Source organism: Equus przewalskii, chromosome 8 (assembly GCF_037783145.1).
Source record: "Equus przewalskii isolate Varuska chromosome 8, EquPr2, whole genome shotgun sequence".
Lineage (NCBI taxonomy): Eukaryota > Metazoa > Chordata > Mammalia > Perissodactyla > Equidae > Equus > Equus przewalskii.
In genome coordinates, this window is record NC_091838.1 from 42,532,164 (window position 1) to 42,559,235 (window position 27,072).

The window sequence follows — 27,072 nt, forward strand, 5'->3', positions numbered from 1 at the left end:
CTTACTTATTTTTGCATCCTCTAGAATATCTTGGCCAAAAAAATACTTGTTTTACATGCAATGTGATATTCCAGATTGGATCCTAGAACAGAAAAAGGAGATTAATCGAAAAATTAGTGAAATTCAAATAAATTCTGCAGTTTAGTAATGTACCAAGATGAATTTATTATTTTTGACAAATGTGTCAAGGTCATGTAAGATGTTAGCATTAGGGGAAGCTGGGTGAAGGATGTACAGGAACTCTCTATACCACCTTTGCAACTTTTCTGTAAATCTAAAATTATTCCAGAATAAAAGTTTATTTAAAGCCAAAAAAAACTTGATAGAACAAATTTAATTAAATAACCATCTAATAGTTTATCTAAATGTTTCCCCTCAAAAGATATTTATAATAAATTGTTAAATTCAAAAAGGAGGGGCCTGCCCGGTGGCGCAGTGGTTAAGTGCACCTGTTCCACTTCGGCAGCCCGGAGTTTGCCAGTTTGGATCTCGGGTGCGGACATGGCACCACTTGGCAAGCCATGCTGTGGCAGGTGTCCCACATATAAAGTAGAGGAAGATGGGTACGGATGTTAGCTCAGGGCCAGTCTTCCTCAGCAACAAGAGGAGGATTGGCAGCAGATGTTAGCTCAGGGCTAATCTTCCCCCCCAAAAAAAAATTCAAAAAGGAGCTTATAAAACAGTTATACATATTTTTATAGCTAGAGATATTAGATATAGATATAGAATTATTTCAAATAATTGAAAGGATATCCAACAAAATGTTATAGTTACCTGTCTTTGGACAATGGGATTATAAGTGATTTTTATTTCCTGGTTACTTTTATTTTCTAAATTTTCTATAATAAAACAGGTGTTATTTTGGCAATAAAAGTAAGAGTTTTTTTATAATTTAATATTCTTCAATATATTAACTCTAGAAAAGTCACATATTACAAACAGTTATAATGCACGGCTCTGAGCTTTTCCCAAAGCTCTGATTCTTATTTAATAGCTCTTTCTTGAAACTGCTCCACTTAATGACAGTATTTCCCACTCTAGAGAGGTTAGGGAAGACACATTTGATCTTCTCTAGGTCCTTAGAGTCAAAGCAGATACAGAGCTGGCTCAGAAAGCCCAAAGATGGCCCTCATGAGGAAAAAGTACTTTAGCGGAACCCAGTCTGGGATGGCCACAAACACCTACATTTTTTTGTGCGTAGTAAGATATCCATAACATAAAATTTACCATTGTAATCACTTTTGAGTAAACAATTCAGCGGCATTAAGTAAGTACATTAACGATGTGATGTAACCATCACCACTATCCATTTCCAGAACTTTTTCATCATCCCAAACAGAAACTTTATACTCATTAAGCACTACTTCTTCATATGTCCTTACCCCCAGGCCTTGGCAACCACCTTTCTTCTTTCTGTCTCCATGAACTGAACTACTCCGGGTACCTCATATAAGTGGAATCATACAATATTTGTCCCTTTGTGTCTGGTTTACTTCACTTAGCATAATGTTTTCAAGGTTTATCCATGTTGTAGCATGTGTCAGAATTTCATAACTTTTTATGGCTGAATAATATTCCATTGTGTATATACATACATACCCATATATGTATCACATTTTGTTTACCTATTCATCAGTTGATGGACACTTGGGTTGTTTCCACCTTTTGGCCATTGTGAATAATGCTACTATAACCACTGGTGTGCAAGTACCTGTTCAAGTCCCTGCATTTAATTCTTCTGGGTATATACCTAGAAGTGGAGTTGCTGGGTCATAGGGTAATTCTATGTTAACTTTTTGAGGAACTTCCAAACTGTTGTCTACAGTAGCTACACCATTTTACATTCCCACCAGCAATGCACACCCTTGCCAACACTTGTTATTTTCCTTTTTTTTAAATAATGTCACTCTACTGGGTGTGAGAGCCACCCACATATTGTATATCTTGTGTACCCTTAGCAAGCACACTACCAACAAACAATTATACTTGTTTATTAAGATTTGTCACACTAATTAACATTTGACCCAGGACAGTGGAAAACAAAGTATGCTATTTACTTTTCCACCCCTGGACACCTCCTAAACACTTTGTGTAGGAAAACAGGCATGGAACTAGATGGCTGTGGGAAAGCATGGCAAGTGAGGGAAGGAGGTGTTCTGAGGGAAATGCTAGAGAGGGCAAGCACAGAACCCAGAGGAAACCAAGCAAAGCCAAAGGACATGACAAAGAGCTAAAAGTAGAAAAAAGAGAAAAATTAAAGAGTTAAGATTAAAAGTTAAGAGTTAATGGGAGCAAGAGACCAAAAATTCAAATGAGATTTTACCCAAACAGAAATATCACCGTCACTCATCCAGACCAAACCTGCCTCCAGAAAAGCCAGTTTGGCAGCTTGGAAAGAGGATAGGGTAAAAGTCAAAGCTCCTGCTTTGAGAATTAAAAAACATATATGGACATGACCCTTTTATATTTTGGTCTTTTTTGGTTACCTTGCTAATCCCCACCCTGCTTTAAGCGATTTCTGAAATTAACCTGGGCATAGCATAGTCAAAATTATGCAGGTCTTTGCAGTGAAACTCCTTTCACTAGTTTTGAAAATAGATGTCTGGGTGTGTGCAATCAGGTGATTACCAAACTTGCATTCTCAATCACCATTCTATCCCACAAAATTATTTTGTGGATCAACAACATACTTTACATTTTAAAAGATTATAAAAAGATTTTCACTTTCTATTTTTTGCTAGAATTCTTAGGTTTTAATAGAAGCCTATAATTTTTTTCTCTCTTTTTTTTTTTTTTTTGCTTTTTCTCCCCAAATCCCCCCAGTACATAGCTGTGTATTTCAGTTGTGGGTCCTTCTAGTTGTGGCATGTGGGATGCCACCTCAACATGGCCTGATGAGTGGTGCCATGTCTGCGCCCAGGATCTGAACCGGCGAAAACCTGGGCCACCGAAGCAGAGCACACAAACTTAACCACTTGGCCATGGAGCTGGCCCCATAGAAGCCTTTATTTTAACTGTAAAGAATTAACCTTTAAGCTTCAAATAAAAAATTTTACAGTACATATAATATTTTTTGTTGTAAAAATTAACTCCTATTCCTAATGACTCATTTTCTCCATTTCACACCTGAACTTGGTGGTCTGAAAAGAGATTTTTATTTTTTAACCTTAAAATTAAAAATAACACTTGTGAAAAATATTCTTCCCGAAAAATGTTCTATAGTCTCTTGAAATGTTTGTCATTGAAAAACAACTTAATGAAAAATAGAAAAATTCTAAATGGAATCCTGATCTATTATACTATTCTCCCCAATTAATTCATTCTAAATGGATGCCTTTAGAAACCTTCAGGGAAAACCTAGTGTGCTCAGGGACATAATATAGGGGGTTTAGTAAGAGAAAATTTCCTTCTGAGTCAGCACTGGGACAATATTGTTTATACTTAAAATGACACATTAGGCATAAGCAGGAATCTCAGGCTGAAATTTTAAGGTGCCCAGTAAGCATTATCTCATCCATTACTATATGACATTTCAAGAACATATTTATTTACAACTCCTCCCTTTCTTAATCTCTGCTGAGGCACCTTTTATACCATCAACCAATTTCTCAATACCCGAGAATTAATCAAACACTGTTCATTGAGCCTCTTTTGTGAACATCACACTGGCAGGCATCCTGAAGGACGGAAATGAGGTAAAGCATAATTCTTGGTCCTTAGAGAACTGACTTTTTTAAAAAAGTATTTCACAAGAGCCATGTGGCCTGTGTTTGTGTACGTCTGTTTTGCCTTCAGTTATAATTAGGTATTTAAAAGCCTGTCTTTCCCAATAGAATCTACATGTAAATTCCTGAGCTCAGAAACAAAAATTGTCCAGGAAGTAGGTTTTATTCTTCCACAGATCCCTCACAGTGCAATAAATATTTGTTGAAATATATAAGTAGATGGGACACAACTTACAATATCATATGTTTCTATAGTTTATTAGTTAGTTTTAGGTACTCAGCACAAGATTTCCAATAGAAAGTTTTTAAATTGGTGATTTGATGACCAAACTGATAAAAATGGGAATTTAGTGACCAAACCCACAACACTGGAAGCCGAATTTTGCTACCAGATAGGTCTCCTTCTAGAATGTAAGGTGTAGAACAGGAGATGTGCCTGTCTTGGTCTATCAGTAAGGACGTTTTTGCTATGAGCACCAGTAATTAACTCTGGGGAAGCCTGTTGTGTAAAGGAAAGTTATCAAGGAAGCAGTGTGACAGAGGAACACAGAGTCTACTGTAAGAGCACGAGATGGAGAAAGGACATGAAAAGTCTCCAAGAGGTTGTTTCATTTAAGGTGAATCATAGAGAACACATTCCCAGGCAGACAAGAGGAGAGCAAACCATCCCAATGGAGGTGGCATGCAAAAGTGGGAAAGCAAGAGATTATCTAAGACATCCAGTGAATGGCTGCAGTTTAGTACAGCAGGAAATAAAAATTTCAAGTATTCATTCATTGATTCACATTAAAATATTTATTGAGCACTTACTATGCACTAGTATAATGAATGCTGTCTTTTTAGCTACTAGGTATCCATTTTCTCTTCCCAGTATCATGTTATTTCCTTTCAAGAAATTACCTCATCCCCATTGGCCAGTTATATAGGACTTCATCAGGGGCCTTGTTCTCATTGCTAGAGAAGGACATAGCTATTACAATTGGACACTCCTTTCTTGAACTTTGCCCATCCAGAGACAGAAAATTGTTGAAGTTCATCCAGTTTGCTCACCTTACTGTTCTTATTGATGCAGTACTGTTCTCTCCACTTCTGTCTCCTATCTCTCAAGAACAGCCCTGGATCCTTCCTACTTCCAAATCTGGCCCTCTATCCTTCCCATTGGTTCTATAAGCTGATATCCCTCTTATAAATTCACTTTGGGTTAGGTTAATCAGAATCAGGCTTCCATTGTTAATAACAGAAGACTCTAACTGATGTAGCCCATCTCCATGTTAGAAAAGAGAATATAGTACTAAAAAAGATGTAGTTCTTATTCTGAAGAAGCACAATTTCCAGAATGAGGTGAGGGGAGTAGTGAGGATTATATAAACAAACATAATTGAGTTATGTAAAGGATATAAGGAGAGCAATCCTAAGTCTCTCTGGGAAAATCAAGGCAGGCTTCACAGAAGAGGAAGCTCCTGCTCAGTCTCCTGAAGGAGAGGTAGGATATTTATGGATATTTATGGATAAAGAAATGTGGAAGGGCATACCAAGAAAAGAGAACCATAAGCAGGAAGGAAAAATCATGGCTTATTTGGGGGAAATGCAAGTATATTTTAGAATGTGAAAATGTCACTGTATAGGATTCAAATATGTTTGGATTTTATCCTATAAACAGAGGCAAGTAATTCAAGAATTTTAGGTGCAGAATTGTATGATCTGATTTCTATTTTGAAGTATAATTCTGCAGACTCTTGAGGATAGAAAGACAGTAAGAGATGGGAAGGAGGAAGAAGTGTGAGAAGGAGGGGAGGGATGGAGAGGAGGGAAGAATTAGACTGGAAGGAGAAACTACAGAAACAAAAAGGTCTTTAGATGAGAGATGAAAAGAGCACAAACTCAAAAAATTGTAGTGGGAAGGACTAAGTCCAGAGATATTTCAAAAGAGAATTGACAGATTTGAAATCTGTTGGCTGTAGGAATTGAAGTAGAAGTGAGGGAGAGGTAGTATGGTATAAGATGAAAGATAAATCACTGGGTAATTGGTAATAACTAAGATAAGGCAGGAGAGGAGCAGATTTGGGAAAAGATAATGTGTCACCTTCAGGAGGCCATGTCTGCAGGTCAGGTCTAGAGCTCAGGAAATATGGATTTGGAAGTTGTCATGAGCCAGTAATTAAAGGAATGGAAATAGATTAAATTGCCTGGGAGAGTATGTGAACGAGAAGGAAAGAAGAGGGCCCCAAATGGAAGCTTGACATGTAGCAAGTCTCCAAAGATGGCTCCAATGAACCATGCCTCCCACTATTCATGCCCTTGTGTAGTCCCCTCTCACATTGAGTCTGAGCTGGCAATGTCCTATATCTTGTATTGTGATGATGGCTACACAACTATACATATTTGTCAAAACTCATCAAATTGTATACCTAAAATAAGTGAATTTAATGTAAGTCAATTATACTTCAATAAACCTGAATTTTAAAAAAAATAAAGAAGAGGAATAAAACAAATGAGAAATTACATGGTATTCTATTTCATTATCTCCAGTGTCCTTGAGAATCAGGAGTTTTAGTGATGAGAAAATAAGGCACAGATGTAATATATAAGGTTATGTAAAACTCTTATACTCCTGAATGTGAATTGAAAGTATCAGTATGACTCATGAAGTATTTTACCAAAAAAAGAAAGGAAGGAAGGGAGAAAGGAAAGGAGGGAGGAAGAGAAAGAAAGAAAGAATGATAAACCCAATAGCGATTAATAACTCTAACAGCCAAATGTTGTCTTGAAATACCATTTCCCACTAAAAAGCAAAGCTTCCTAGGAAAAAAAAAGCTGATCCCAGGACTAAGGCAGGAAATGTGGAGATGAGCCTGGGAAATCATGTCATACCAGAGAGAAAAAAAAAAATCTGTCAAATATTGATAGAGTCATGTTAAAAGATTTGGGAGGTAATTCGAAGAGGTTGCCACTGGCCGAAGATAGGACAGTTTGAGTATCAATAAAGATACAAATATGTTCAAATTCATGTTTCACAATAATATTAAAGAAAAATTTGGTCATCTTGGGACTCTTCTTGGGAACTAACTCTTTACAGTATTTTGAAAACTGGTGAATAAAGAGAAAGACTCAAGAAATTTATCTTGCCTTCCCTTGAATGTATCACTGTAGCCAGGGAAGATGGGGGAAGTTTCTCTGTATAGAAGCATTTCAACAATAAATGAAGAAGAGATGATAGAATTGGAATATCATCATTTTGCAACCCTTGATGAATTAAACCTCAGTGGCTGCTAGCAACACAAAAACAGAGCCACTTGGACACTATGTTCTTCTTGATGAAGAAGACAACACCACCTACAAAAGAGTCTTCCTCCCAAAATGTCAAACTTGAGTCTGATGAAGCCTCTAGGTTCAACTATCAATTTGCAGGACGTGCAGAGGGTAGGGGATAATGATAAATAACTACATAAAAATCCTGACTCTGGGAAATTCTATAGAACAAATGATCCAGTTTCTTCAACAAATAAATTGTGAAGGGGAAAAAACAGATAAAGGGCAATCTATAGATTTAGAGGTGTAAAAGACATATTTTACAGAAAAAAAATCACCTTCATGGAGGGTGATTACAAGAGTATTTGCCTTATAATAATTCACTAAGCTGTATGCTTGTTTTATGCTTTTAAAAAATATTTCTGTTATAACTTAAAAAGATTTTGGGTTTTAGATGGTACAGTAGAGGTATTTCCATCCCCATCTCCTAAAACAAAAGAACAATAAGAGAAACACACACATATGCCCTGAATTTTCCAAGCAGTGACCTTTATGGGACACTAAAAACATCACTAGAATAAATCTGAAATATTATACCTGTTAACTTGGGCTTCCATCTGACTCCTTACAGAACTGAACAGAAGAACACAGTATTTTTTGGAGAAATAAAAAGCCACGCCTTGCTAGAACTGGCCAATCTTGAGTGACTCATTTTGCAACCTGAATGTACAGTTTGTGCAATACAACTAAAAGATGAGCCTCCAGCCCCAAGACCTTCCAGCTGACAGTTTCCTGGAGTCTGGTGGTCACAACTGATGACATTCTCATACTGAATAAAGCATAGTATAGGGCTAGTCACTGAGGGTGTTATTTTATTATCCAAATTTTAAATAGTTTTGTATGTCTCCCAGAATGCAAAATGACACAATCACTTAGGAAAACTGGCAGTTTCTAACAAACTTAAATATATGCCCTACGACCCAGCAATTCTACTTCTAAATAACTTCCCAAGAGAAATTAATACATATGTCCATGAAAAGTGCTGTACACAAATGTTCATAGCAGCTTTATTCATAATGGCCTGAAAATATCTAGAAACAGTCTAAATGTCCATGAGTGGATAAACAATGGATATTTAGGGGAATAAATAAACAAATTATGGTATATCTATATGATGGAATACTATTCAGCATTAAAAGGGACTATTACATGCAACAACATGGATAAATCCCAAAAACATGCTGAGCGAAAGAAGTCAGACAAAAGAAATTACATATCATATAATTCCATTTATATGAAGTTCAACAATAGGAAAATCTAGTCTATTGTAATAGAAGTCAAATTGTGGTTATCTCTATTCTTCCCAGGAAGTTTTCTGGTTTAGAAAATTACACGCTATAAATCCTTTAGTTTGAGGAATTTATATTAACAGAAAACTAGTTTGTCTATACCCTCATTAAATAAATGTTGAACATTTAGAATATCTGCTAATTTGATGGGGTACCAGATTCTCAGTCCAGCCCTGGGGGTAACTGCCATCCCTGTCATGAACAAGGGACAGGAAGAAATAAAAGGGAATATACCATTGACGGGGTGAGGTGGAGAGAGTGACTTGTAGACAGAAACACCTTGGGCTTCAGCTTGCCGTGGAGAAAGCCAGTTCTCCTGAACCCCCTTGAGTTGAGAGATTCTCCAGCAATTGGGTCCTTCTGGAAATGAAAGCTGATGATGGAGAGAACTGCTCTAGAAAGAGCGAATGCTGTGATTCCCATCAGAGGTGTGTGTTTCTAGTTTCAGCTACTAGGGGGCAGAATTGCAACAGTAATGATGAAATGTTTCCAGAAATGCAGAAGTTGGAAGCAGAATTTAGGCATCTAGCTGGTAAAAAAGCAAGAAAAGGTACAGGCCAGAAAAGGCACAGGAAACATGGGCTCAGCAGAGCTGGTAGGTGGGAATGAGGTGTGGACACACCAAAAGCACAACGCTGAGGTGGCAGTAGGCTACTGCAAACTGCTGACATGCAAGGGCTCAACTGACCCCATAACCTGGCGTTGCCTCTGCCAAGGGACCAAGGTATCACTACCGCACACAAGAATCTATAAGCCTGGATGCTTAAACATCTACTAAAAAAGGAAGGGGGTCAACTAGAGAAGGACAGTTTTCTGAGGTAACCTCCCAGGAAAGTTGGAGGGGATCCAGAAGCAAGTACAGACAGAAAATGGGGGCGGCCCATAAAATAGAGACGATTTTTCAGGGGAGTGGTGAAGAAATTCTCCTCAGTCAGTAAATTGATTGAAATCTTACTAGCTTGCTTTTTCCCGATCTTAAAGATTTGAACCCAGTTCAAAGCAATGCCTAAGAAAAATGGAATACTTAGAGTACCTGTCAGTCATTTATACCATGGTGAATGAGTCATTTATTATTAAACAAATGCTAATTGAACATCTGCTTTGTGGAGCTAGAGCTTGCATTCTAGTGAGGCTGTACCAGCAATAAACAAGTAAACAAATACATACAAAAAATTGGGTTGGTTAAAAGGCAATGGAGAAAACAGAGAAAGAGAAAGAGAAAGAGAAAGAGAAAGACTGGGCAGGTTAAGTCTTCAGATAAGATGCTCAGGAGAAGTCTCTCTAAGGGTGATGCCCTCCAAGACCTAAATGATGAGGAGCCAGCAATGCAAAGATCTGTGGGAAGAACCTTCCAGGCAGACAGGACAGCAACATGAGTGTTCAGGGCTGTGTTGTTTAGACTTTGTAAGCTCTAAAATAAGGGGTTAGATTTTATTCTGTTTGCAATGAAAATTCATTAGAGAGTTTTAGGTAAGAGAGTGGTCTACCTCATTTACATAGTTAAGTTTTCTTTTTTTTTAGGTTTTATTCTTTCCTTTTTCTCCCCAAAGCCCAGCCACCCCCCCTTACATAGTTGTATATTTTTAGTTGTGGGTCCTCCTAGTTGTGACATGTGGGACACTGCCTCAGCATAGCTTGATGAACAGTGCCATGTCCGCGCCCAGGATCCGAACTGGCGAAACCCTGCTCCGCTTAAGCGGAATGCATGCAGAAACGTAACCACTCCGCCACGCCAGGGGCCGGGCCGTCATTTACATTTTTGATAGTGCTTGACGGAGCATCAGCACAAAGGAGGTAAAAATGGAAACAGAGAGACCAAATAGGGAGAAATTGCAATAGTTTCCCATGAGAGAGGATGTTGGCATGGACTAGAGAAATAGAGTTGAGAATTGGAAGGATTTTGACTATGTTTGGTAGGTGAATGAGGGAGGTAAGCGGAAGCACAGACGACAGCTAAATGTTTAGCTTGAACAACTCCATGGATGGTGGTGCTGTTAAATGAAATGAGGACTGCAGAACCAGCTGGTAGTGTGGGTGTGCGGGTGGGGCATCAAAAGGTTCTATTTTGGACGTGCTAAGTTTGAGATGCCTATTAGATATCCAATGGAGATATCAAACTACGCAGCTCTGGAAGAAGGGCAGGGGTGGAACTATAAACACAATTAACATATGGATAGTATTTAAAGCCATCCGCCTAAATGAGATCATCTAGGGACTGAGAGCAGAGGGGCAGAAAAGGGAGGGCAGCCAGAGCTCTAGGCATACACCTTGAGGAGTGAGGCAGGGGAGGTGCAGCTAGCAAAGGAGCTGAGAAAGAAGAATCTGAGAGGTAGGACAGCCCAACATCGCAGAAATCGAGTTGAAAGTATTTTAAGCTGAGAGGGTGTGCCACCATGACAAATGCTGCTGAGTTGTTGAGTAAACTGAGAAAGAGAAGTGATGATGACCTGGACAAAGATAGTTACAGAGAGTGAGGAGGCTGAAACCCCACTGGAAACCAGGTTTTGGTAAAAAAGAAAACTTGTGAAGACAGACCTTACAGGAGGAATATACAGAGATGTCAGCAAAAGTCCATCAGGGGGCACTGAAGACAAATCCTAAATAGAAGAGGTTCCCAACCTGGCTGAATGTTAGAATCACCCGGGGAAATTAAAAACAAAACAAGCTTCCTGGTCAGATCTACTGAATTAGTAGGAGTGGGAATTGGAATATATATATTTGTAAATTATTATTTTTATTATCATTAGTTTTGAATTTAGTTTTTACTAATGGAATCTATATTTTTTTAAAAGCTCCTCATGTAATCCTGATTTAGCTGATTAGAGTAGACAGTGAGCTGGGCGGAAATATTCCCACCAAAACAGAGTAAATACTTTCTCCTGGTTTGAAAAAAAAACATTAATTCGTAGAACTTTCAAATTTTAAGTTTATCTCCCCTGAATTTTCTTTCAACCTTTAGAGCTTGCTATCACTTGTCTTCTGATGAACTTTAGAACACAAAATGAACATTTACAGAAAAACTCAGAGACAGGTAACCATGCTTAGATATCTAACTCTTTCTAATGGATATGTGTGCTCATGACTATGATTTCATACTGCACAGGAAGAATTAGAGGTAATTTTTTCTGCCATTGATATTGTTTTTTGTGCTGAATAGTGGAGTCATTTTTAGCAATGTTGACAGTGTTATGCAAATTACATGTAGACTTTTATGTACTCTGTCATCAGAACAGGTTTGAGAATGCTTGAAAAACGTCCTGAAAACTTCATGCTCTGTCTGTCTATCCCTCTCTCTCCCTCCTCCTACATCCTCCTCTCTCTCTTTCCTTCTGTCTCTCTCTCCGCACCCCTCACTCCCTCTCTCTGTAATTCTTTCTCCCTCTCTCTCTTCTTCTCTCTTTCATTCTCCCTCCCCACCCCCACCACCTCTGTCTAGGTAAGCAATTTCCTCAAGGGAGGCCTGACAGTTAAATCCCTGCCCCTTGAGCTTAGCTGGCTGGAAGAAAATCTCAAAATGGGAGTAATTTGATATGTCTGAAAGAAGCAGGAAAAACAAAATTTAAAACAGTAGCTTCCCTCAAACAGCCCATTATAGTAACTTAGTCTTACATGTGCACGTGACTTTACAGTTCACAATGCGTCATTATGTCTACGACTTCACTTGAACTTTATATCAATCTTGGGAGAAACTATGCTCTTATCAACTTCCCACTGTTTAAAACAAAACAAAGCAAAACATAACAAAAAACAGATGAATAAATGGAGGCTTAAAAGGGTTAAGACAATTTCCAGGGTCCTTCATGCAGAAAAGTACAAACATCTAAGCGATTTTGTTCATGATCACAGAGTGAAAAGGTGAATACACTCAGCAATGAAAAGGAACAAACTAGTGATACATGCAACAATTTGGATGACTCTTCAAGGAATTATACTGAGTGAAAAAACCCAACCCCAAAAGATTACATACTCTCTGATTCCATTTATATAAAATTTTTGACTTGACGAAATTGTAGAAACACAATACAATAGTGGTTGCCAAGGGGTTAGGTATGGTAGAAGGTGAGGCTGGAGGGAGGAGGGTGTGGTGATAATAAAGGAACACAAGGGATCTTTGTGGTGATGGAGCTGCTCAGTATCTACACTGTAATGGTGGACACATGAACCTTCACGTGCGATAAAAGTGCATAGATCTAGATATACATGCACACACAAATGAGTACAAGTAAAACTGGAGAAGTCTGATTAATGGATTACATCAATGTCAACCTCCTGGTTATGATATTGTACTATAGTTTTGCAAAATGTTACCATTGGGAAACACTGGGTAAAGGGTACACAGGATCTTTCTGTTTAATTTCTTACAACTACATATGAATCTATAATTATTGCAATAAAAACTTCAATTAAAAAAAAATGAATGAGTCAGAGCGTGTCTCTGGCTCCTGGTTCTTGCCTGTGTATTACTTCCCTTCCCAAAGGGTAATGGAATGAGATATGGCCTTGTTCTTGGAATCCCCAGTTTGACTCAATGCCCTTTGAGTGAGTGGGTTAGAGATTGAGGTATATCCATATTTGACCCTGATTATTAAATCAGGCAGAGAATTATTTCCCCAGAATAATTCAATTCCCAGAGGGTTTCCTATGTTGAGAGCCAGGGGAAACTAACTTCTATACTGAGCATCGCAACATTTTTATTTTCCTGAGCCAGCTATTCCAACACATAAACCCTGAGTTTTCCCTGATTCTTTGGGCTCGGCTACTGAAAGGGGACAGTATTAAGGGTGGGGGGGGGGGGAAGGGAACAGTAATAGAGCCTTAGATCTGTGGTGTGCGGCAGTTGGGTTGGGTGGGAACTCAACGGTGGGAAAGGAGATGTTCTCAGTGATTATGTGTGCAACACAACCAGAAACCGGGGGTCCACCTCTGACCAACAAGGTTGGTGCCGGTTGCTCATGCATTCCATGCCTCAGATTTGATTTGCCATTTTCCTTCTCTTCTCTTCCTGCCACATAATTTTAGCTGCTTCTCTCTCCATCCCACCTTCTTTTCTGTCTCTTTCTCTTGATTTTTACTTTTCTTCTTTTTGTTGCATTTTTCTACTGTGATCACATTTTAATTAATACACAATTTAAAATATTATCCAAAAAAATTGCAAGAAAGTCCCTGAAGCCTAGTAAGGTCACAGGACTGCGAGTCTAGTCCAGAGCAGTCTCCACTATGAAATAGCTTCCTGATGCAGGTGTGCTTTGTCGGGGGTAAGAAAACCTGAGCTACAGTCTGGGGCTCCACCACCAACTTTCCACTTGACCTAGAGCAGTTTGTTTTCTCACCTACAAAACAAAAGAGATGGACTCAAAATTCCCTCTTTAAGTTTTGCCTGAGTCTAGAGAAACAAGCCTTTTTAGCCAGGAGTAGTGGGATGCTGAATAAAGACTGGTGAATCTAGGTGGAGAATGAGAAGTTAGAAGGTCAATTCAGTTGGAGCCTTTCCAGAGGCTAGATATTCTTAGGGACCAGGAGATTATGATCAAAGCATGTGCTCTCGGCCCAAGGATGTGCAGGACAACATTGTAATTACACTTAGGCCTCAATGGCAGGCAAGACCTTGTAGGCATTGGACCATAGAGATGGGGCGGTTAAGCAGGAAAGGAGGAGGGACCTGACTTGTGCATAATGACTGTCAAACTAGAAAAGGGAGGTGCTTTGTTTCACACATTTCGGCAAAGGTTTGGGTGGAGTGATTCAAACAGTGGCAAGGAGAGGGAAGAATTGACTGAGGCAAGGAGAAGGAAGAATTGACTGAGGGAAGAATAGAAAATGTAAATAGAGTCACTTATTGGAAAACATGGAAGAAAGAGAAATTGCTATTTCCAAGGCTGATTCCTGTGGACATAACAACCTCCACCCCCTAGGCGCTAACAATTAGGGTCAAAGTGGAGGAGTAATTCGTCATCCAGGATGGGGTAAACAAACATTTATTGTGCTCTTAGTCTGTACAGACACTATCATGGGTGTTATCTCATTTGATCTTCACAGCAACTCTACAAAGTATTAATATCTCCATTTTATACCTGAAGAAACTGATGCTCAGGGAGGTTAAGTCACAAAGTAGGACCTTAGGCAGAGCCAGCATTAAAGCTGGGTTAGTCTGCGTCCTAAGCCTAAGTTCTTCCACCAGGATTGCTGAATGCTTCTCTGTAGGTTCTTTTTAGCAATTGCTGAGCCACCACCTACAATGAAGTCTCTAGTCTCACCTTGCTACTGACCACGCTTGCTCATACACTAATGATAGTTCCAAGAGTGCTGTATATCTGGCAGTGGGTAGGGAGCTGCAGCCCAGATTTTGAGTCAGAAAATCCTGAGTTTGAGTCCTGACTCTGCCAAATTAGTGCAGGTGGGCAAGATGCAAATCTTTATCTTAAGCCTCAATATTAATTTCTTTAAAGTAGGAATAATAATATGCTAAAGTCTTAGAGTTGTTGTGAGGATGATATGTAAATGTAAATAAGAAGCTCAATGTTGGCACATTTTAAGTGCTTAATAAATGATGGCCATGACATTATATTAGTGTGAATGTAAGCAATGGCTATCTTGGCTGCACACTGGAATCACCTGGGAAGCACTAACATCATGGCCGGGACTGGCTCCACTTCCAGAGATTCTGGTTTTATAGGTCTGTGGTGCAGTCAGGGTATGGGAGTTTTGCAAACTCTCCAGGTAATTCTATTGTGGTCCTCAAGACTCTTCAGAATCACTGGAGGGCTTGTTAAAACATAGTTCACTGGGCCCCATCCTCCAAGATTTCCAGCTTCCTTAATGAAAAATAGCATTTAAAAAAATTATTTTATTGAGGTCATATTAGTTTATAACACTGTTTCATTTCAGATGTACATTACTGTATATCAGTTTCTGTATAGACTGCATTGTGCTCACCACCAATAGTCTAGTTTTTAACCATCACCATGCATATGAGCCCTTTTAGTGCTTTCGCCCACTCCCTCACCCTCTTCCCCTCTAGTAACGACTAATCTGTTCTCTTTGTCCTTTTTTTAATCTTCCTCATATGAGTGAAATCATACAGTGTTTGTCTGTCTCTGTCTGGCTTATTTTGTTTAACATACTACCCTCAAATTCCATCCACATTGTTGCAAATGGGACGATTTTGTCTTTTTTATGACTGAGTAGTATTCCATTGCACATATATGCCACATCTTTATCTGTTCATCAGTTAATGGGCAGTTGGGTTGCTTCCACGTCTGGGCTATTGTGAATAATGCTGCAACAAACATAGGGGTGCATAAATCTCTTTGTGTTGTGGATTTCATGTTCTTTGAATAAATACCCAGTAGTGGGATAACTAGATCTTATGATAGTTCTAATTTTAATTTTTTGAGAAATCTCCATACTGTTTTCCATAGTGGCTGCACCAGTTTGCATTCCCAACAGCAGTGTATAACCATTCTCTTTTCTCCACATCCTTTCCAACACTTATTTCTTGTCTTGTTAATTATAGCCATTCTGAGGGGTGTGAGGTGATATCTTGTAATTTTGATTTACATTTCCCTAATAATTAGTGATATTGAACATCTTTTCATGTGCCTGTTGGCCATCCACATATCTTCTTTGGAAAAATGTCTGTTCATATGCTCTGCCCAGTTTTTGATTGGGTTTTTTGTTGTTGTTGAGTTGTATGAGTTCTTTATATATTTTGGAAATTAATCTCTTGTCAGATACATGATTTAAAAATATTTTTTTCCCAGTTGGTGGGTAGTCTTTTCTTTTTGTTCATGGTTTCCTTTGCCTTGCAGAAGCTTTTTAGTCTGATATAGTCCCATTTGTTTATTTTTTCTTTTGTTTCCTTTGCCTGAGTAGACATCATATTCAAAAAGATGCCACTAAGACTGATGCCAAACAGTGCACTGCCTATGTTTTCTCCTAGGAGTTTTATGGTTTCAAGTTTTACATTCAAATCTTTAATCCATTTTGAGTTAATTTTTGTGTATGGTGTAAGATAATGGTCTACTTTCATTCTTTGGCATGTGGCTGTCCAGTTTTCCCAACACCATTTATTGAAGAGATTTTCCTTTCTCCATTGTGTATTCTTGGCTCCTTTGTCGAAGATTAGCCGTCCATAGATGTGTGGTTTTATTTCTGGGCTTTCAATTCTGTTCCATTAATTTGTGTGTCTGTTTTTGTGCCATTACCATGCTGATTTGATTACTATAGCTTTGTAGTGTGTTTTGAAGTCAGGGGTTGTGATGCCTTCAGCTTTGTTCTTTTTTCTCAGGATTGCTTTGGCTATTCAGGGTCTTTTGTTGTTCCATATAAATTGTAGGACTCTTTGTTCTGTTTCCATGAAGAATGTCATTGGGATTCTGATTGGGATTGCACTGAATGTATAGATTGCTTTAGGTAATATGGACATTTTAACTGTGTTTATTCTTCCAACCCATGAGCATGGAATATCTTTCCATTTCTTGATGTCTTCCTCAATTTCTTTCCATAATGTCTTGTAGTTTTCAGTGTATAGGTCTTTCACTTCCTTGGTTAAGTTTATTCCTAGATATTTTATTCTTTTCATTGCAATTGTAAATAGGATTGTATCCTTGTCTTCTCTTTCTGCTAGTTCATTATTAGTGTATAGAAATGCAACTGATTGGGGCCGGCCCAGTGGTGCAGTGGTTAAGTTCACACATTCCACTTCGGCGGCCCAGGGTTTGCCAGTTTGGATCCAGGGTGAGGACATGGCACCACTTGGCAAAAGCCATGCTTTTATACGTAGGCATCCCACGTATAAAGTAGAGGAAGATGGGCATGGATGGTAGCTCAGGGCCAGTCTTCCTCAGCAAAAAGAGGAGGATTGGCAGCAGATTTTAGCGCAAGGATAATCTTCCTCAAAGAAAAAAGAAATGAAACTGATCTTTGTAAGTTGATTTTGTACCTCACAACTTTGCTGTAGTTGTTGATTATTTCTAGTAGTTTTCTGGTGGATTCTTTATGGTTTTCTATATATAGGACGATGTCATCTGTAAACAGTGAGAGTTTTACTTCTTCCTTTCCAATTTAGATACCTTTTATTTCTTTTTTCTCACCTAATTGCTCTGGCCAAAACCTTCAGTACTATATTGAATAGGAGTGGTGAAGAGTGGGCACCTTTGTCCTGTTCCTGTTCTCATAGGGATGGCTTTCAGTTTTTCACTGTTATGTATGATGTTGGCTATGGGCTTGCCATATATGGCCTTTATTATGTTGCGGTTCTTTCCTTCTATATCCATTTTATTGAGAGTTTTTATCACAAATGGAGGTTGGATTTTGTCAAATGCTTTCTCTGCATCTATTGAGACAATCATGTGATTTTTAGTCCTCGTTTTGTTCATGTGGGGTATCACACTGATTGTCTTGCGGATGTTGAACCCTCCTGTGTCCCTGGTATAAATCCCACTTGATCATGGTGTGTGATCCTTTTAATGGATTGCTGTATTCGATTTGCCAATATTTTGTTGAGGGTTTTTGCATCTATGTTCCTCGGTGATATGGGCCTGTAATTCTCCTTCGTTGTAATGTCCTTGCCTGGTTTTGGTATCAGGGTGATGTTGGCGATCAGAATAAGTTAGGAAGCATTCCTTCTTCTTCAATTTTTTGGAATAGTTTGAGAAAGGTAGGTATTAAATCTGTGAATGTTTGGTAGAATTCTCCAGAGAAGCCATCTGGTCCTGGACTTTTGTTTTGGGGGAGGTTTTTGATTACTATCTCAATCTCTTTACTTGTGATTGATCTATTCATATTCTTTATTTCTTCTTGATTCAGTTTTGGAAGGTTGTATGATTCTAAGAATTTACTTATTTCTTCTAGGTTAGCCAATTTGTTGGCATATACTTTTTCATAGTATTCTCTTATAATCCTCTGTATTTCTGTGGTATCCATTGTAATTTCTCCTCTTTCATTTCTAACTTCATTTATTTGAGACTTCTCTCTTTCTTTCTTAGTGAGTCTGGCTAAGGGTTTGTCAATTTTGTTTATCTTCTCAAAGAACCAGGTCATAGTTTCATTGATCCTTTCTACTGTTTTTTGTTTGTTTGTTTGTTTCAATTTCATTTATTTCTGCCGTAATTTTTATTATTTCCCTCCTTCTGCTGACTTTGGGCTTTGTTTCTTCTTCTTTTTCTAGCTCCTTTAGGCATAGTTTAAGATTACTTATTTAAGATTTTTCTTGTTTATTGAGGTGGGCCTGTATTGCTATGAATTTCCCTCTTAATACCACTTTTGCTGCATCCCATAAGAGTTGGTATTATATATTTTCATTTTCATTTGTCTCCAGGTACTTTTTTATTTCTCCTTTGATTTCTTCATTGATCTAATGGTTGTTCAGTAACATGTTGTTTAGTCTCCAGATATTTGTGACTTTACCAGCTTTTTTCTTGTAGTTGATTTCTAGTTTCATAGCATTGTGGTCAGAAAAGATGCTTCATATGATTTCAATCTTCCTATATTTATTGAGGCTTGCCTTGTTTCCCAACATATGGTCTATCTTTGAGAATGTTCCATGTGCACTTGAGAAGAAGTTTTTGGATGGAATGTTCTATATATATCTAGTAAATCCATCTGGTCTAGTATTTCATTTAATTTGACTGTTTCCTTGTCGACTCTGTCTGGATGATCTATCATTGATGATTACCATTGATGTAAGTGGGGTGCTGAAAACGTGATAGGGGTTCCTTTGTAGGTTATTTTCTTCTGCCTTGCTGCCCTTAATATTTTTTCTTTGTCATTGACTTTTGCCAGTTTTAATATTATATGCCTTGGAGAAGGTCTTTTTGCATTGATGTAATTAGGAGTTACAGTGGCTTCAAGTACTTGTAAGTCTAGTTCTTTCCCCAGGTATGGGAAGTTCTCAACTGTTATTTCTTTGAACAAGCTCCTTTCTCTCTTTTTTCTCCCTCTTGAATACCTATAATCCTTATGTTGCTTTTCCTAATTGAGTTGGATATATCTCAAAGAATTTCTTCATTTAAAAAAAAACTTTAGTTCTCTCTCCTCTTTCACCTGATGAATTTCTATATTTCTATCCTCTAAATCACTAATTCTGTCCTCCATAATATCAGCTCTATTTTTTTTATGGTTTCTAGATTATTTTTTATCTTATTAACTGTGTTCTTCATATCCAGAATTTCTGTTTGGTCTTCTTTTAGAGCTTCAATCTCTTTGGTAAAGTATTCCTTCTGCTCATTAATTTTATTCCTGAGCTCATTGGCTGTCTTTCTGAGTTTTCTCATAATTTGTTGAGTTTCTTTATGACAACCATTTTGAATTCTCTCTCATTTAGATTGTAAGTTTCTGTGATTTCAGGATTGGTTTCTGGAGACTTGTCATTTTCCTTCTACTCTGAAGTGTTATGTAGTTCTTCATGGCATTTCATGAATTGATCCTTTGCTGGTACATTTGTGGTAGTATCAGGTCACAGATTCCACCTGCCACTGCTAGGAGTTGGGCAGGAGCTGTGTTTTCTGATCCTGCCCTGTCTGCCGGAAGTTATGCCAGTAGGGCTGCTCTGTATTTGTGTGCTGGCCACAGCCACTTGGTGGGTCATGCACACACATGCAGGTGGGGCCTCTATGCTCCACTGGCAGGTCGCTTTCATGGCGGCAGAATCACTGTGCTAGGGACAGGACCAGCTGAGCTGCTAGGTGGGAGGGGCTCCTTTGTGGGGGCTGAGCTGCTGCCACTTGGTGGGGAGCATTCCCATGGGTAGGGCTAGTGTGGCCAAGTAGGCATTCCTGAGGGATAGGTTACCACTCAGAAAGCATTTGCATGCAAGCCAGGCTGCCCCTGCCTTCTCTTACAGTTGCACTAGCTGCTGTGTGAGGACCTGCAACCTGGATAGCTGTCACCAGGGATGCAGAGGGTTCTGCTCAGCTAGTTCCACTGCTTCCCAGGGATCCAGTTCACTCACCTTCAGCTGTATGGCTGCACAGATCTTTTAGGCATCCTGTTGTGCTGGGTAGGGAATCCTCTATTGGTTAATGAATGTCCACTTAGTTGTAACCTAGAGGGGAGAGACAAAGGGAATAACTCACTCTGCCATGATGCTGATGTCACCTCACCCTGAAAATAGCATTTTTATTGAATACCTGTTATGTGCTGGACATTATGCTAACTGCTCTATAGGTAGTTTATCTCGTTTAATCCTCACAACAACCCTATGATTATTTTTCATTTAATAGATAAGAAATTTGAGGCTCAGAGAGGTTAAGTGACTTGTTCCAGGTCCCACAGCTGCTAAATAGAGCCAGGTTGGGCTCCCAAGTGCACCCTCTTAATCAAGACCCCATAGGGCCTCTTGTCATTCTAATGTAGCTGTTCTCTGATCTTAGTTTGATCCTCCAGGCCTTGGCCTCTTTTTTTTTCCCAGTATCTCAGCCATCATCCTCCCCTCCTTCTCTCTCTATCCTCCAGCCACACCAAGGGTGGGGCCTGAGAATTTATGTTTCTGAAAAGTTCCCAAGGTGATGGTAATGCTGCTGGTCTGGGGATCACACTTTGAGAACCACTAGCCTAGAGGAAGTGGAGAAGGGATTGAAAGGTGAAAGAGCACTTGTTTTGGAATCCCACACCCAGGAATCATGTTTAGGTCTTGAGTGATTCAGAAACTATTTGCTTCTAAGAGCAGAACAGGGTTACAAGCCTGAGGTTCCTCACTGATTAAATGAGTTGGTTCAGAGTTGTTGGGAGATGTGGATAAAAAGCCTAGGATCTGGTAGGGGGTACTGAGTGGGCATCCAACATCTATTCTAGTATGTGATCAAAGGGCCACCTTTGCCCAAAGCCCCAATATATTTAGAAGAGGTAGTCCAATCAGGAAAGGAACATTCTTTCAAATTCTTTATACATTGCTAGACAAAAACTCCTGCCCTCAGTAAAACTTGTCCTCAGTGGCCCCATTCAGAGAGTCTCATACAGTGGCCTTCTCTCTCAAACTGCACAGTAAAGCATCAAGGGTTTACTCTATTATCACTCCCTGGAATATTTGCAATTTAAAAGAGATTTATGGGGAGTGTGAAATTAATCACAAAGAACTGAATTGCTATTAGATGGAACTATCTAAAACTAACAAATATGCCTTTCAATGTGGAGAGAGAGAGCTCAGTGAGAAACCACCAAACTGTACCACTGGGCAGGGTTCTTCCCTTTGCTCAGTTTCCTTGTTAACTCAAAAACACTGTTAGGGTTTGGAGAGGAGCTGACCCAGTCAGAGTAATGTTTTAGCAAGGTCACTAGGGGTGGGGGTGGGGGGTACAGGATGGAGTTAAGAGGGCAACTCTGGAGCCAGTGAGACGAGTTCGGAGGTTCTTGGAGTAGCTAAGATGAGCAACTAGAGGGCCTGAACCAGCCAAGAGGAAGCAGGGATGGAGAAGAGGCACTGGGGATGAGATTTTAAGAAACAAGAATCTGTAAGGCCATGCGATATATTGAAAGTGAGGAGTGACAGAGAAGGAGAAAAGTCTGGCGTGATGCAGGATTCTACATAGTGTAGCTCAGAAGGGAGTTTAGAAGGATGAGTGGATTTACAAGTAGAGAAAATAGCAAGTTAGTTTGGGACATACAGAGCTTTTGTCATGTATTCAGAACAATTGAATGTAGGTGGCAAGTAGCTAACATTTATTGATCAAATATGATAGATACTGTGATCAGTGCTTTACAAACCTAATTTCTCAACTCTTTTGGAGGGTACTTTATTTTCAGATGAGACAAATAATTAATAGATAAGCTAAATAAATTGCCTAAAGTGGGTGGCAGAATTAGGATTGAAGCCCAGGTCTGAACTAGAGGATGTAAACATTGGGAGGAGAGGTCTACATTGAAGACCGGAGACTTGGGTATGTGTATATCAAAACATCACGTTGTATATCTTAAATATATATACTTGTCACTCATACCTCAATAAAGCTGGAAAAAATTAGAAATAACATTAATCTCATAAAATAAGTAAAATTGTAAAATATGTTGCCATCTTCTAAAAAAAAGTAATGTAATATAATATGAGGATTATGTAATATAATATAATATGAGGATTGTACAGTTTTTGAAAGTTTGGAAAAGCTTTCTAAGAATCTTTTGAGTCAAGTGACCATTTTTCCCTAAACAGAAATATCTTCATTGATTTTACCAATTTTAGTCACTGTAAAAAAAAAAAAGGACAATTGAAATGTTTTAAGTAAAAGTGAAGTCTTCAAATCTCACTCACTAGAGATAAACACTGTTACCAGTTTCATATACATCCTCCCAGCCTTTTTTTATTGGGTAATACACAGATACCTTTTATAACTTGTAATTTTATTTTATCAATAGAATTCTGGCATCACGTATGTCAATACATATAAAATTGTACTGTTTCTATGCCACATCAAATTTAGATAGTTTCTAAATTTTTTTATTCTCAAAAATTATCTCTGGTGAACAATCTCTTTTTTTTTGAACCATTCATATTTAAACACTTCTTTAGTAAAAATATCTAAAGTATAATTGCTGGATCAAATGGTAGCCACAAAAAAATCTTGATATTTCTAAATGGTATTCCAGAAAAGTTCTACTAGTTTACATTCCCAGAAATAGTGCATGAAATGGTGGCTTTTTTGTTGTTGTTCTATTAATCATTTGAAGTAAGCACCTACTTCTTTGTCTGCTGTGTTTGTCTTCATGGTTTCTCTTTGGCTACCTTGAATTTGGTATCTTTACACTACTAGACACAGTTATCCTCTTCCACTTCTTTAGCACATTTTATAAGCTTGTGGCTTAAAATAACATTCCTGTCATTTAAAAAAAATATGTTTGAGTTGTATCACCTTTTTTCTGTCTATGATTTTCTTAATTTGAATTTTCCTTTTATTTTATTAACTAAGCTGGTGGTTTCTCAATTTTTTCCTAAGCAGACTGTTGATTTGTCATCAATTATATAAAATAAAGACAAAAAATAGAAGTGATAAGCAAACCAATATGGTTCTTTAAAAATTAACAAAACTGGGGCCGTCCCCATGGCCAAGTGGTTAAGTTCATGTGCTCCACTTTGGTGGCCCAGGGTTTTGCTGGTTCAGATCCTGGGCACGGACAGGCCATGCTGAGGTGGCGTCCCACATGCCACAACTAGAAGGACCCACAACTAAAAATATACAACTATGTACTGGGGGGTTTTGGTGAGAAAAAGGAAAAAATAAAATCTTAAAAAAAATTAAAACTGATTCTTCAAATCCCTAATTTTACATAAAATATGGTAAAATGTTAACATATGACAGAACTGGATTGTAAAAAAAACAGTTTGTGTTTTTTGTAGTCTTTAGACAGAGACTTAATTCATCACATTTCTTTTTTTATTATTTTTTTGAGGAAGATTAGCCTGAGCTAACATCTGCTGCCAATCCTCCTCTTTTCGCTGAGGAAGACCCACCCTGAGCTCACATCCGTGCCCATCTTCCTCTACTTTATATGTGGGACGCCTACCACAGCATGGCTTGCCAAGCAGTGCCATGTCCACACCCGGGATCTGAACTGGCGAATCCTGGGCTGCCAAAGCAGAACGTGTGCACTTAACGCTGCACCACTGGGCCCACCCTCATGTTTCTTTCTTAAAATTTTTTTTACTACTATAAGTATTTAATGGCAAAGATGTTTTCCTCTAATATTGAGTTAACAGCATCTGATATGTATCTTATATTTTAATTTTGGTTGTTTGGAAAACTGATGATATTGTGATCTAGATTTGCTTCATAACTTAGGTTTTATTTATTAGAATATATATGTTTATATACATATATATACACACACATACATATGCACATACATTTGTATATGAATTTATTTTAAAAGATATTGCATTAAAAACATTAAAAAAATTTTTGTCATTGTCTAAGAATGCCATATAAAGAAGTAATATCCTAAGGTATTAACTATGTGTAGCTGTCCTATAATACAGGATTAAATTATGTGAATCTTACAACTATGCTTGGAGAAAGTGTATTCCCCACATTGTACCAGTAAAATCTTTTCATCTGTAAAGTCTGCCATGAATGTTCCAGTTCTGTAATTTCTTTAATTCTTTCACTATTATGAGAGTGACATATTAACTTTTCAAATATACTCTACCATTATGGTTCCTGTCCATCTTTCACCCTGCCAGATTTCAAAATGGGTTTGGTGGCTCTGTGATTTGGCTCATCCAAGCAGTGGGAACCCTGTGCACAAAGAAAAAGAGGTGCCACTCCACACACCAGTGGGGTAACTGTTAGTGGTTTGGCGTGGCTGGATCACAGCAGCTGTAGGACCTGGAACAAGTCATTTAAGCTCTCTGAGGCTCAGATTTCTTATTTGCAAAATGAAAAATAATCATAGGGTTGTTATGAGGATTAAATGAGATATACCACCAGTAAAGCAGTTAGCATAATGTCTAGTACATAATAGTTGGTCAATAAAAATGTTATTCTCATTAAGGAAGCTGGAAAGCTTGGAGGATGTCTGAAAGATTTCAGATGTAGAATTATTCTTAAGTATAAGTAATTGTTTCCTACTCATAAGTAATTGTTCCCTAACTTTGTTTCTTAAGAATATTCTATATCATTACAGCACTTGCCCATTATAATGTATATTAATATTGTATTCTTTTTTTTAATTTTTTTTAAATTAAAAAAAAAATTTTCCTTTTTCTCCCCAAAGCCCCCTGGCACATAGTTGCATATTTCTAGTTGTGAGTCCTTCCAGCTGCAGCATGCGGGACACTGCCTCAGCACAGCCTCACGAGCAGTGCCACATCCGTGCCCAGGATCCGAACCCCGACACCCCTGCGGCCGAAGCAGAGTGAGTGGGAACCCAACCACTAGGTCACGCTGCCGGCCCCTCACATTGTATTCTGATTCTTTGTTTCCCTAATGTAGATTAGGCACTCTGAAAGCTGGGGTGGGGCCTCATTCTTGATTATGTTCTTACTACACAGGCGTTTTGTCACTCCCATAACATTTGTTGAATTGAATTTGGAAGTCGTTCCCACAGAGGCCGATAGCTGAGGTAAATGAGAAAGAACTCCAGGACAGAACCTTGTGTCAGGAACTGCACATATTGCTAGAGACTAAGTCTAAAGATTCGATTACTGTTCTGATTAACTGTGCGCTTACAAGTCTCACAGAAACATATTTTCACAATGTCCCCATCTGCTGGGTTCATTACTTTGCTCCTTGACAGCTGCCTGTTTATAAAATTGATAATAAGCACAGTGATGGCTTATCAAAAATTTAAAAAGAGCAAACCTAACAGTTCTCTGCTACTTTATTGTTTACACACAGACAGGGCAGCTGCCCCCGCCCCCACCCTGCCCCCTGCAGACCTCCCAGTCTCAGTAAGGGGTAATAGAAAAAGCAAGCCAGGAGAAGGAGCAGCTGGCTTCCTAAGCGGAGTTTGCTGCTTACTATACATGTGAGCTTGAAGGAATCCTTTAACCTACCCAACTTTCATTAGTCTTATCTGCAAAATGAAGATAATACTTGCCTTATCCTTTTTCTCTTTAATAGATTTGCGTATCAAACTTTTTTTTTAGTACTGAAAGCATTTAAGAGCAAAGAGGTTTTCCTCTAAATACTGAATTAACAACATCTGATATGTGAAATCCTTGAAAACGGCATAGTTCTATTCAAATACAAGATTGCATTCTCACACATTCATTAGAGTCTGGTTTTTAAGCTCTTTCTAGAACATTGCTACTAATAGTCCAATAGAAACACTTTGACTCAACACTGGATACCATGACATATACTGAGGGCACAGTTTACGTATTCAATGCCATATCCAGTGCCTGGCACGATATACGGCAAAAAGCAAGTGCTTGATAAATATCTGTTGGATGAATGAAGGAAGGAATGAAACTGGGCAGATAGGTGCAAACATTAGGTTCCTGGCTTTAGAGCTGTGTGAAAGTAGGGCAGAATAGTTATGTGAATGAGGCATGATGAACACCTTAGGCTTTTTATTTATTTATTTATTTATTTTTTGAGGAAGATTAGCCCTGCGCTAACATCGGCTGCCAATCCTCCTCTTTTTGCTGAGGAAGCCTGACCCTGAGCTAACATCTGTGCCCATCTTGCTCTACTTTATATGTGGGACGCCTAACACAGCATGGCTTGGCAAGCGCTGCTATGTCCACACCCGGGATCGGAACTGGCGAACCCCGTGCCATTGAAACAGAACGTGTTTACTTAACCGCTGCGCCACCAGGCTGGCCCCACACGTTAGGCTTTTAAAGCAGGATTTCCAGACTGGGCAGAGCTGGTTGTGGTAGCCAAAGATGAAACCACTTTCCTCCTGTTTTGTTCCAATTGGAGCAACTTCCCTGGTAGCTTTTGACTGAACTGAGGAGATAGGAAAAAGTGTAGGGGAGAGAGGTTGAATCAGCATTTTGTCTGAAAATATTTTTTGTTAGCAAACATCATCAATTAACAACATTTAACAACAATGAAGAATGAAACAAACTTCGTAGGTAGTACTGCCCTTACCACTTGCATCTGGACTACTTCCTCTCCGGTGTCTCCTAGCCAGATGGGAATGGCTGGCTGCTCAGACCCGGTGCTCTGCCTTCTCCACACCTCTGCTCAGCAGCCAATAGTCTTTCCTTCCAACTGCCTGTCAATGTCTTAAACTTCTTTCAAAGATTTCACTAAATTAATTACTGGATCAAGTAATTATTGTGTTCATTGAGTATCTACAATGTGTAAGGA

The 27,072-nt window shown here is 38.6% G+C and overlaps 1 long non-coding RNA gene across 1 annotated transcript; it reads right to left on the bottom strand.

The window, feature by feature from the left end:
* LOC139085245 (uncharacterized) lies at nt 1-26,706 on the bottom strand. Its single transcript, XR_011543444.1, has 3 exons — nt 26,559-26,706; nt 20,274-20,366; nt 1-82 (listed from the first exon to the last, which is right to left on the bottom strand). It is a non-coding gene; the product is annotated as an uncharacterized lncRNA (long non-coding RNA).
* Between the last annotated feature and the right edge of the window lie 366 nt (nt 26,707-27,072).